The 12,950-nt window shown below is 34.8% G+C and overlaps 1 protein-coding gene across 1 annotated transcript in view; it reads right to left on the bottom strand.

Moving 5' to 3' along the window:
- The window catches only part of CAMKMT (calmodulin-lysine N-methyltransferase), a 444,428-nt gene that overhangs the window by 177,271 nt on the left and 254,207 nt on the right, over positions 1 to 12,950 (bottom strand). The gene's annotated exons all lie outside the window — the stretch shown is intronic.

The raw sequence follows: 12,950 nt of genomic DNA, 5'->3' as shown, positions 1-12,950 counted from the left end.
CCCTCAAGAGTTTTAGTTTCTTTATACTACAAATAATTAAGAAAGGAGGAATTGGTGTGTAGAAAAAGAAAAGAGAAAGCAGAAGAGAACAGAATGGCTATCATGAATTTCTTGGGTGACAGACAGGAAGCTGTGGAAAAGTATATTTCAGGAATTGCTCTTCCTCTTCTGTTAGGCTGAAGGAACTAACTTTATTAGGGGCTGAAGACACTCAGTTTAGAGCTAAGGCAAAGTGATGCTAATAGTGAAATGGGAGAAATAAATACCTATTCAGATAAACAGGTTTAAAAAAATGAGCAACAAATAGTGTATATGTTCAGATTTCTCTACTCTGGGACCATGGAGGCAGGGAGGCAGGTAAGGAAGTCAACAACTCTGTACCACAAAATTTTCTGGAGAACTGGCAATTACATTTAAAAAAAACAAAAACAAAAACAAAAAACTCTTAGCATGAGCTACCACAAGGCAAGGCAAGAATTTATAAGGATATCAAGGAGGATGGAGAGCCTAAAAATTTTATGGTGAACAAAGGATGGTAGATTGCATAACTTCTTTAATATGTATATTTAGGATGCTGAAATTAATATTTTATTTTAAGAATGTAAAAAAAATTTAGATGGGCTTTCAATGGTTTACTTGTGCCTGCAAAATCCCCACATCATATTTCCTCTGATATGTTGTTTTCTTCCACAGTCTCCTACCATAGGAGATTAGGTAAGAGAGGATTTCTAAATTTATTTGAGAAAACTAGTTGTTTCTCTTCTAGTCAAACCTTATATCTCACAAATACAGTAAAAAATAAAAATATAGTAGTGAAACTTGCACTTTGACGATCCCAGTTATGGATTCAATAGGCAAATTTTTTAGCAGATAGTTTATTGCTCATGATGAACAAAAAAGACAGTGATTTTTAACCATAATTTTTTTCATTAATAACTTTTTTAATTTTAAAAGAAATTTAGATTTACAGAAAATTACAATGAAAGTATAGAAATTCCCATATAACCCCCTACTCAAACTTGCCAGGCAAGTTAACAAAAGCAAGCTACAAAATAGTATGTGCTGCATGATATGCAGTATTATATTGTTTTTGTAAAATAAAAAAAAGTATAGATATAGTGAAAAAAGAACCAAGAACACACATTACGTTATTACCTCTGGTTGTGGAATGGATTTTGTTTTCCTTGTATCTTCGTGTGTTTTACAAACTGTCACACTGAATTAGGAACAATTAAAAAGTAACTAACAGAAAGGGAGAAATGTTTAATAACGACTTTAAATTCCCTAGTTTAGAAAAGAACTTTTAAAAAGTACTCAATGTTTTACAGCAAGACAAAAATAAACATGGAGAATGGAATTTAGGAAATAGCAAAACAGTTGAAGTATTAGACAAAAGTAAATGCTAGAGCAGAGATTTCTCTTTCTGGAAACATACTTTCTAGTTAAGGAAGCTATATCAATGATTTCTTAGGGGTTCATCCAGTTTATGACAAAATATAGTCTGATGTTATACTTAATTTGGAGATGGATATTACTGCCTCCCTATATTTAGAATATGACAGAAACTAGGTAATTGGAAGAAGAAAAGAGTATTAAAGAAAGAGCTCATAGAGATGGAGAGGAGGCTGCAGCCGCGTTCGCAGGTGCTGGCCAGGACCACCCTGGCGTAGGGGGACTCGAGGGGACCCATGAACCCCGCCTTGGCAGGGACGTGGGGCTCAGGCAGGGGGGAGAGGAGGAGGGGGACACTCTGGGGCTGGAGAGCCGGAGCCTCAATAAAACAAAATCGAGGACAATTGGGGGAAAAAAAAGAGCTCATAGCCCTCAGGGACTCTAATTTACATAGTTAGCTAAATTGTTAGCTAAACCTTCCATAAGTTTCTGAGTCAATCCAACACTGTGTTATATTCAATATTGTACTATAATTGGGGTAGTTTTAATCCCCATCTGCTAGAAAGGAATGAGAAAAGATTTCCCAGAAGTCACCCTAAAACTCTTTTAAAGATTCAAAAAATTGATACCAAAAAAACTATTTGAATAACAAATCAATTTAACCCTACAACCTAAGGAAAATGTGTGTGGGGTGGGGGGGAGGGGGAGGGCGGGGTGGGGAGAGAATTTTAACTGAACAACATGGGGGAGAAAAACTTGCCCAAGTTGAAATACCTAAATATGAAAGCATAAACTATTTAAGGAGAGGTTTCTGTCAAAAACTTCTTCTTGTGGTGATGTGTAAAGGAGTGGTGAAGGTGGGGACAGAGCACTGTGAGCAGAAATTTAAACTTCTGAAACTGAGAAAAGACTCGATACTTTTATTTTTTACTTCAATTCAATAATAAATGGAAATCTCAGACTATGGAAATAAATAAAAACCTAACAAAAGCCTTTCTAACATTTTTTCCCCATAAAGTAAAGCAGAGGTTAAAATGAGATCCTGGACATGGTCCAAAATTTAGTAATCACAAAACATCGTATTTAAAAGCGTAAGTTAGTCAAAATCCATAGAGTACCAAATTGTTTTAAAGGAAAATTCATAAAATTCCCTTGCTGGAATGAATCCCTTCTTGGCTTCTTGAAGTAAACAATAAAAGAAGCTTACAAATTGCCATTTTATTGACCTTGGGGAAGTGTCAATTCCCCATTTAATATAAACTCTTTCTCAGGAATATTGTCAGCCCAATCCAAGCTTGGATAGACTAGACATTTTAGAACATAGGTTGAAAAACAATGTCTACAAATTTATGTGGACTCTATACCTTAGACTGCCATTTTTGAGATTTTTAATGAGTATGTTTGAGAGTCTTAAAAAAAAAAAAAACAACAAAAACTGTGGTTTCCTTTATTTAAAAGATTTACATAGAGTGATCTTTAAATTTTAAGAAATGATTCTGACAAATTACTTTTCATTTCCACAGACCATAATGGCTCTATTAAACGAAATAATAATAGGGCATGGATTAAATGGGCTCTAAAAGAATATGATATTGATGTATCTACATTTTCCAGCTCATTCATTGAAAGGATTAGCTGTAACCAGTGCAGTAGCTATAAAATATTGAGAGAGATTGGTTCCTAAGAACTGCCAGATGGTCAGAAGAAAATCTTACAATAGTGTAGCTGGAGCCCTTCAGACAAGGACAGATATAATCCAGCTTTGAAAGCTACCAGGTATCATGAAGTTCTACTCTGTTTGTAAAGAGACTGAGTTATTGTCACAATGGCTGAAAAACAGAGAACAAAAAATTTTGTAACTGAGTTCCAAAGCTTCTCAAAGGCAGAAAATTTTCAAAATTTTAAAGTATTTTTCCCATTCCATCTCAAATGCTAAAGCTAATTATTTAGTAAACGATGATCAAGAACCCACATGTTGTAGGCTCCACAAAAAATATAGGATTTTACCCTCCATTATTACCAGAAATATATTTCAGCAAAATTTAAAAGACAAACTAAATGGGTAAACCCTAACTGATAAAAATGCATACATTTATACATTTTTCTTAGGTAATTATGGCTTTTTATTGACACATGTAATTACTCAATCTAATCATGCAATGCCAGTTAGCAACTTACGAATAAGAGGTTTGGCATATGTACCGAACACCTGTGAAGAGGATGTATCTCTTCCGACCCTCATGTTTTGAGAACATGACTTTTTGTCATGTCACCTTTTTGTTTTGTTTCCTGATATCCTCTACCCACCACTTCATCACCTACAGACATTAACAGTTAAGTTTCTAAGACAAGACCCAAAGAATTCCTGATTTTAAGTTTCCAAGCTTGCTGCCAATTAGATTCTTCCAAGTCTATTTCAGTATGGTATATAATTCTCTCCCTTATATCGTTATATTTTTTTATGCTAAAATTCTAAATAGGTGTCATAGATTAAAAGTGCTACACGATTAAGTCATACTTGTCAGGATGTTCATTAGTGGTTCATTGAAGAGGACAATGCTAATTCTAGTAGGAAGTAATGGAATGTAAAAAAATGTATATCATGATGTCAAATAAAGCCTTTCAACCAATTCCACAAGGAAACAGGACCTTTATTTTTTTCTCCTAAATTCCTTCATAGTTTATTTTTTAGAAACCTGGTTTTTATAATACAAAAATAAGTTTTCTTGAAAATGAATAGAAGCTAGGCAGAGGTTCCTAGGATTCATGAAGAGAATTCAGGGGATCCATGAGGTTGGAAGTAAAAAAATAATCCTCGTTTTTACCAAATTAACTGAAATTTAGCATTTCCTTGCATTACAAATGTAGGCTACAAATACCAATAGTGATATTTTCATATAGTATTACAGTTAATGGAATTTTTTCAAAATGCCATTTAGTAGCTCATTTTTAATGGAAAATCACAGTAGTTATCAGAGCTGCAAATAGATATTCTTTTATTGCCTTAATAAGGAAGCACATGTTACATATTTTGATAACTGTACTTGAATGAAATTGGTTTATTTTGTTCCTATATATTTAATTCAATACATTTGAAACATTATTTTGAGAATGGATCCATTGGCATTACTGGAGATACTAAAAGGACTGATGGCATGGAAAGGGTTAAGAACCTCTGATCTAGAGGGATTATAATATATAAACCTATACGCCACCTACCACATAATATGCTTACTGGAATATAAATTAGGATTAACAAAGAGCCCAGACAGTGACACACTTTCAGACAGTGTGATATCACTGGCTGATGATATTACTGATTTCAGATTAGCAAAGAATTATGGCCATTAGATTTTATTAGATCTATATTTAGTCAACTGAAATAGAAGTATGCAGGTAGTTATGGTATATCCATTATTCACAAAATATTATCACCTGCCTAGGATTGGAACTTAGTTATATAGATAGTTAACTAGTCTATGATCAAGTTGTGACTACAGTCAAACCACTGATCAAATATGATAGAGGTAAATCAATCAGTCAGGTAACATGCACTTAGGGAATTGACATTACTGAATCCCCAGACAGAAAGCTATTCTCAAGAACAAAAAATGATTACTCTGAAACTATCATGTAATAAATAACCTCTATGGTGACTTTTATCAGAGGAAATTACAAATTATAGATGAGGATTTTAATCATTTTAAACTTTAACAGAATAAAGATCTAATCTAAACAATTCATTTACCTTTTTTTTAAGATTTATTTATTTATTTTTATTTATTTCTCTCCCCTTCCCCCCCCCCCCCAAGTTGTCTGCTCTCTGTGTCCATTCGCTGTGTGTTCTTCTGTGACCTCTTCTATCCTTATCAGCGGCACCGGGAATCTGTGTTTCTTTTTGTTGCGTCATCTTGTTGTGTCAGCTCTGTGTGTGTGGGGGGCCATTGTTGGGCACGCTGCACTTTCTTTTGTGCTGGGCGGCTCTCCTTGTGGGGCGCACTCCTTGCGTGTGGGGCTCCCCTACGCGGGGAACACCCCTGTGTGGCACGGCACTCCTTGCCCGCATCAGCACTGCACATGGGCCAGCTCCACACAGGTCAAGGAGGCCCGGGGTTTGAACCATGGACCTCCCATGTGGTAGGTGGATGCCCTACTAAATTGGGCCAAGTCCGCTTCCCTCGTTTACTTTCAAAAATATGATTTTTCTTAAAAAATTTTTTTATTTCATGGCAGGTTGAGTCAAGTATACAATTTTTTACTAGCTATGAAAATAGAAAGTAATATATGTGCATCACTCTAAATAAACAAATGGACTTGAGAATTCTTATAACCATTGGTCTCCTGACAATTTACTGCATGGGATTTCCTAGGGGAGGGAGTTCCTCCGTTCAATGATACAGGTTTGTGATGATGCAACCACAGTTCAAAGCTGAAACTCAGAGGCTGATCGTGATCCCTCTCCTTCTTGAGAAATGTCATTTCCCAGCAGCTCTGATGATTGGATTAGACTTTAAGACATCATATTTTATCAAATTAATGGTTCCAAAGTGTGGACAAACTTCTGAATCAGATGGGGAGTCTGTTACAAACCATTTTCTGGATTCACCCACACATTAAGATTTAGCAGTACTGTGGTAGGGCTCAAGAATTTGTATTTTTTAAAAGTTCCCAATGGAGACTTTCAATCAAAATGGAGTAAAAGGGACCAGACTTACTCTCCATCTGAAAGAACTAAAAATCAGGTAAGCCGAATGAAATAAGAGTTTAAGATAATGGACATCAGACATGAAGGACAGTGATCCCTGAGAGAGAGGAAACAAATGAGGTGAACCCAATTGCCTCAGCTTCTGCACTGAGTTTCCAGGCTGTGGTACAGGGACAGAGAGCCCAGAGTAGAGCCCAGAAGAGTCCCTGAGTTGAGAAGACACAGCTGAGAGTCCAGAAAAGCAAAATATCTACAGTTCACAGGACAGAGTATAAGAGAGCAGAGAGCTACACAGAAAGAGAACCTAGGACATTTGCAAAGGCCTGCTTTGAGTATTCATCAGAGTACTGATCAGTATGTGTGTGTGAGAAAACTACCCAAGGACATAGAAAGACACATCCATAAGGATTAGAAAGATCAGTGCTCTGACACAGAGCTAGGTTTGTGCTTATTTCTACTAGTCTGACATGAAAAACTTCATACATCATGGAGCACTAGATAGAATACAATGAAGAATCTTGCCTCCATAGTGCAGAAAATTAACCCTAAATACTGCTCTGGTCCTACCTAACACATCTTAAAAGCAAGACCTAATAGGATCAAGCTGTTTCCAAGCAATGCAACTGCTTCCCAAAACAAAGATCGAGTATATTTATAGGAATATAAAAATATCCAGCTACCGATGAGGTAAAATTCACAATATCTGGCATCCAATAAACAAATTACAAGGCATACAAAGAGGCAGAAAATATCACCTATGATTAGGACAAATATGAATAAGTTATAACTGGGTCAATTAGCAAAAAGGGTCTGTATTAGTCAGCCAAAGGGGTGCTATGCAAAATACCAGAAATTGGTTTTTATAAAGGGTATTTACTTGGGGTAGGAGCTTACAGATACCAGGCCATAAAGCATAAGTTACTTCCATCATCAGTCTATTTGGAGCAAGATGGCTGCCGACTTCTGCGAGGGTTCAGGCTTCCTGGGTTCCTACGTTCCTGGGACTTGCTTTACTCTGACCTTAAGGTTCCTTCATTCCTGGGGCTGGCTTCTCTTTACTCTACATGCTGACTTTCCAGGGCTCCAGTTTAAGTCTTCAGCATCAAACTCCAAAATCAAAACTCCAACATTAAAAGCCCTCAACTCTGTTCTTCATCAAGCCTTTATCTGTGATAAAGGCATGCCTCACCACCAAGGGGTGAGGACTCAATGCCCTAATCATAACTCAATCATGCCCAGTTACAGATCAGATTACAAGCATAATCCAATATTTCTTTTTGGAATTCATCAATTACATCAAACTTCTACAGGGTCATTAAATAGTTATAAATTTATTTGAAATGTTGTAAAAACTAGAGGGAAGATGGAACATGTAAAGAGGAGACATGGAAAATAAAAGATTTTTATCAAACATTTGAAAATGAAAAGTATAAGTCCTGAGACTAAAAACACACTGGATAGACTTAATAGCAGTTTAGAGTTTTCAGAAGAAAAGATTAGAGCACTTGATCACAAAACAATATAAACTATCCAAAACGAAAGATAGAAAGAAAATAGAATTTTTTAAAATGATAAGAGAACCAATGAGCTTTGAGACAACTTCAAGTGGCCCAGTGTACATGTAAGTGGAGTCTCCAAAGAGGATGACACAGATGGGGGATCAGAAAATTTTGGGGGAAATAATGGCCAAACATTTTACAAATCTGATGAAAACTATAAATCCACAGATTCAAGATGCTCAACAAACCCCAAGCACAAGAAACATGAAGCAAACTACAACAAAGCACATCATAATCAAATTCCTCAAAACTGGTTATTAAGAGAAAATCTTAAAAAGCAGTCAGATTTTTTAAAAAGCTGTTAAATAGAAATACGAATGTAAGGATGACAGCTTATTCCTCACTAGAAATAATGCAAGCAAGAAAACAGTGGAGTAACATCTTAAAAGTACTGAAATAAAAAACTGTCAAAATAAAATTTTTTACCTAGTGAAAATATCTTTTTTAAAAAGAAGGTGTTATTACTTTATAAGCACAGAGTTTCTGTTTGGGGTGATGAAAAGGTTTTGGTAATGGATGGTAGTAAAGGTAGCACAACATTGTGCATGTAATTAATACCACTGATTTATACATATAGAAAAGTTAAAATGTGAAGTTGTGATGTTACCACAATACAACTTTTTTTAAAAAAGAAAGTTAAATGATGTCTTTTTCAGACATGCCAAAGCTAAAAGGATTCATCACCAGCAGACTATTGTAAATGTTAAAGGAAGAAATGTTAAAGGAAGCCCTACTGGTAGAAGGAAAGGGAATGAGATGGAAATAAAGATCAATATAAAGGAATGAGGAGCACAGGAAATGTAATATATAACAGTTTGTAGTATTTAAATATCTTTAAATGATAACTGTTTAAATAAATATAAGAATGTAGCATGAGGTTTATAATATATATATAAGTAAAATTTATGAAAAGTGCAAAGAGGTCTAAAGGGAAAAAAAATGGGCATATGCTATTGTATGGTTCCCATAACTTATACAACTATATGTTGAGTGGTATAAGATTGTTGGTAAGTAGACTGTGGTAAGGAAATGATGTATTCTATAAAGCTAAAACAATCACTAGAATAACAAAGCAAAGAGTATAATTAACAAGTCAAAGTCTATAAAATAGAAAAATAATAATACTCATCCAAAAGAAGACAGATAATTTGAAAAATGAAGCAAAGAACAAATGGGACAGATAAAGAACAAATTATAAGATGGCATATTTAAAATAAACCATACAAAAATTTTACAATAAATATAAGTGGCCTAAACAATTAAATGGCAGAAATGGTCAGATTACATGAAAAAGCAAAACCCAAATATATGCTTCCTTAAATCTAAAGACATAAATAGGTTAAATGGAAAGAAAGGAAAAAGCTATACCATGCTAAAAATAATCAAAAGAAAACTGGAGTGGCTAAATTAATATAAGAGAAAGTAGATTTTAGAGCAAAGACTATTACCAGTAATAAAGAATACTTCACAATAAGAAAAGGATCAATTAATCAAATGGACATAACAATCTTTAACATTTGTGTACTTAACAACACAGCTTTTAGATAGATGAAGAAAAACTGATAGAACTAAAGATAAATAGACAAATCCCCAATTATAGTTGAGATTTCAACATGTTATCATTGATATAACAAGCAGATAGAAATTAGTAATGGCATAGAAGACTTGAATAACACTAATAACCAACTTAATCAGTATTTGTAGAACATACCACCCAACTAGTGCCAAATATAGTCTTTTAAAATGCAATGAAAACTTTACCATGCTAGACAAAGCTATAAGACAAAGCTTGAACTATAACAAATGTACAATGTACAAATGTACAATACTAATACATGGTGTTAGTCTCAGGGGGTGAATGAAAAAATATACCAAATGTATACTATGGACCATATTTAGTGGTAATAGCCTGATGGTGTTCTTTCATAATCTGTAGCAAATGTTCCACAACAATGCAAGGTATTGATGGAGGGGTGATGTATGTGAATTCTGCACATTATGTATGATTGTTTTCTAAACTCAAACTTCTCTAAAAATATATATATTAAAAAACCTGTGATAGGGAAGTGGATGTGGCTCAAGCGACTGGGCTCCCATCCACCATATAGGAGGTCCAAGGTTCGATTCCCAGGGCCTCCTGGTGAAGGCAAGCTGGCCCATATGGTGAGCTGGCCCATGTGGAATGCTGGCCTGCATGGAGAGCTGGCCTGCATAAGAGTTTTGGCCTGTGCAAGAGTGCTGACCATGCAGGAGTGCTGGCTTGTGTGGGGAGCTGGTGCAGCAAGATGATGCAACCAAAAAAAGGCACAGAAGAGAGACAATAAGAGACACAGCAGACCAGGGAGGTGAGGTGGCATACAAGAGATTGAGCATCTCTCTCCCAATTCAGAAGGTTTCAGGATCGGTTCCTGGTGCTGCCTAAGGAGAAGACAAGCAAACACAGAAAAACACACAGCAAGTGGACAGAGAGAGCAGACAGCAAGTGCAAAACAAGGAGAGGTGGTGCGGGGAAGAAATAAATAAATCTTTTTAAAAACCCTAGTAACAAATAATGAGTAACAGCTAGTTTATAAATGGGGATGAGGCTGAAAATGGTAGCATAGGAATGTAAATGCCAATTCAGAATACTAGAGAATAATCTAGGAACTGAATACCACAGTAAACCAAAAGGTGGATGAGAATTGTGGCTGATGGTACAGATGCAAGATTGTCCTTTGTGAGCTAAGGCAAATGTACATCACTACTGCAGGGTGTTGGGAATGTGGAGAAGCATGGGAAAAATACAACTGGAGTGAATTTATGGACTGTGGTTAGCAGTAATAATATAATATTTTTGCATCTATGCCAAAGATGTACTGTATTAATAATGAGGAGTATGGAAAATGTGAGCCAAATGTACACTATGGACATGGTAACAATCAGATGATATTATCTTATCTGTAACAAATGTTACAACACAGTGCAGTGTGTTGGCTGAGGGGTGTTGTTTGGGAATTCTGTACACGTGCATGATTGTTTTATAAGTTTACAACTTCAGTCATAAAAAATGTATTTAAAAAATAATAATAGGGTGGGTTGGGGGGAAAACATACCAAATGTAAAATAAGGACTATAATTAGTAGTAAGATTTTGACACTATTCTTTCATAATTTGTAACAGACGTCTCTCGACAATGCAAGGTGTTGGTGGAGGGCTGATGTACGGGACCCCTGTATGATGTTATGCGTGTTTGCTTTGTAAGTTCACAACTTTTACTATACACTTAATTGTTTATGTATGTTCATATATAAATGATATAAAGATAATAATAATAGGGTGGGTTAGGGGAAAAATACTTTGGTTAGTAGTAATATTTTGACTATGCTCTTTAATCATTAGTTAAAAAGATTTAACAACAATGCAAGGTATTGGTGGTAGGGTAAGTTATGCGAGTCCTGAATGGATGTTATGTATGTTTATTTTGTAAGTTCACAACTATTACCATACACTTTCTGTTTAAGTATATGTATGAGTAATATACTTCAATAAATTAATTTTTTTAAAAACCTATGTTTAATTAAATTCCACCTAGCTGCAAAATACTTTCTCTTAAGTAATAGTATCTGAACTAAACCAACTTAAAATATGAAGAAAATCACATTTACTAAAATGACTAATTCAAAATGTAAAAATATTACTTGACTGCAACATTTGATATTGTTTTAGTCAAATATTAGAGTGAATTCTATGTTCTCCTTTTTGCTGTTTCTAAAAAGAACCTGATGCAAAAATAAAAAAACTATATTAGAAAAAAAATCAATGAAAACTAAAAGCTGATTCTTTGAGAGGATAAATAAAATTGATAAGCATCTAGTCAGGTTGATAGGAAAAGATAAAAGGCACAAATTACTAATATTAGGAATGAGAAAGATGATATCACTACAGATAGTAGCTGTTAAGAGGATAATAAATAAAGGAAGATCAATTAATTCAACATCTTATATGAAAGACACAAACTACCAAAGCTCACTTAAAAAGAAATAAAGTGAATATCTATTAAAGAAAATGCATTTTTAGTTAAAAACAAAAAACAAAACAACTTTCCCACAAAGACAATTCCAGGTCCAAATGTTTTCATTAGTGAATTCTACAGTAAGGCAAGGGGGGAAAAAAGGCAATCTAGATGGGAAAGGAAAATGTGAAATTGTCATTATTAACAGGTTTGATTGTCTATGGAGAAAATTCTATAGGAATCTACAAAAAAATTACTAGAATTAAAAAGTGAGTTTAGTAAGGTTGCAGAATACAAGGTCAATATACAAAAGTCAACTGTATTTCTATATACAAGCAATGAATTGTTGGCAATTAAAATTTTTAAAAATTTAAAATAACTTAAAAGATATAAAATGCTTAAGGACAAATCTGATAAAAGGATGTGTAAGACCAGTGAAAACTACAAAATACTGATGAAAGAAATTTTATTTTATTTTTAAACATCTATTTTTATTTTATTATTTTATTTTATTTATTTTATTTATTCCTCTCCCCTTCCCCCTGTTGTCTGCTGTGTCCATTCACTGTATGTTCTTCTGCATCCGCTTGCATTATCCTGTGGCACTGGGAAACTGTATCTCTTTTTTGTAGTGCCATCTTTCTGCATCAGCTCTCTGTGTGTGCAGCACAACTCCTGGGCAGGCTGTGCTTTTTTTTTTCCATGACAGGTGGCTCTCCTTGCAGGACATACTCCTTGCACATGGGGGACCCCTATGTGGGGATGACCCTGCGTGGCACGGCACTCCTTGTGCGCAGCAGCAGCACTGCGCATGGGTCAGCTCACCACACGGGTCAGAAGGCCCTGGGGATTGAACCCTGGGCCCTCCATATGGTAGACGGACACTGCATCAGTTGAGCCCTGTCCACTTCCCTTAGAAATTTTAAATTTAAATAGATGGAGAGATATGCTATAGCCATAGTTCAGAAGACTCTTTGTTGATAAGATGTCATTTTCTTCAAAATGATATATAAATTCAGTACAATCTCATACAAAATCCTGGTAGTCTTTGTCATAGAACTTGACAAGTTGAATCTGAAATTCAGATGGAAATGCAAAAGATCTAGAAGAGATAAAACATCTTTGATAAAGAGAACCAAAGTTGGAGGCCTAATACTACCTTATTTCAAGATTAATTATAATATTATGGTAATTGTAAGATTGTGGTGTCAGTATAAAGATGGGCAAACAAATCAATGGAATTGAATAGAGTTCAAAAATAGTTCCACACATATATGGATAACTGAATTTTTTAAAAATAATT

The sequence above is a fragment of the Dasypus novemcinctus genome, chromosome 17 (assembly GCF_030445035.2).
Source record: "Dasypus novemcinctus isolate mDasNov1 chromosome 17, mDasNov1.1.hap2, whole genome shotgun sequence".
Taxonomy (NCBI): Eukaryota; Metazoa; Chordata; class Mammalia; order Cingulata; family Dasypodidae; genus Dasypus; species Dasypus novemcinctus.
Note: the sequence above shows the minus strand (reverse complement) of the source record. Positions and strands in the feature narration are given on the sequence as shown.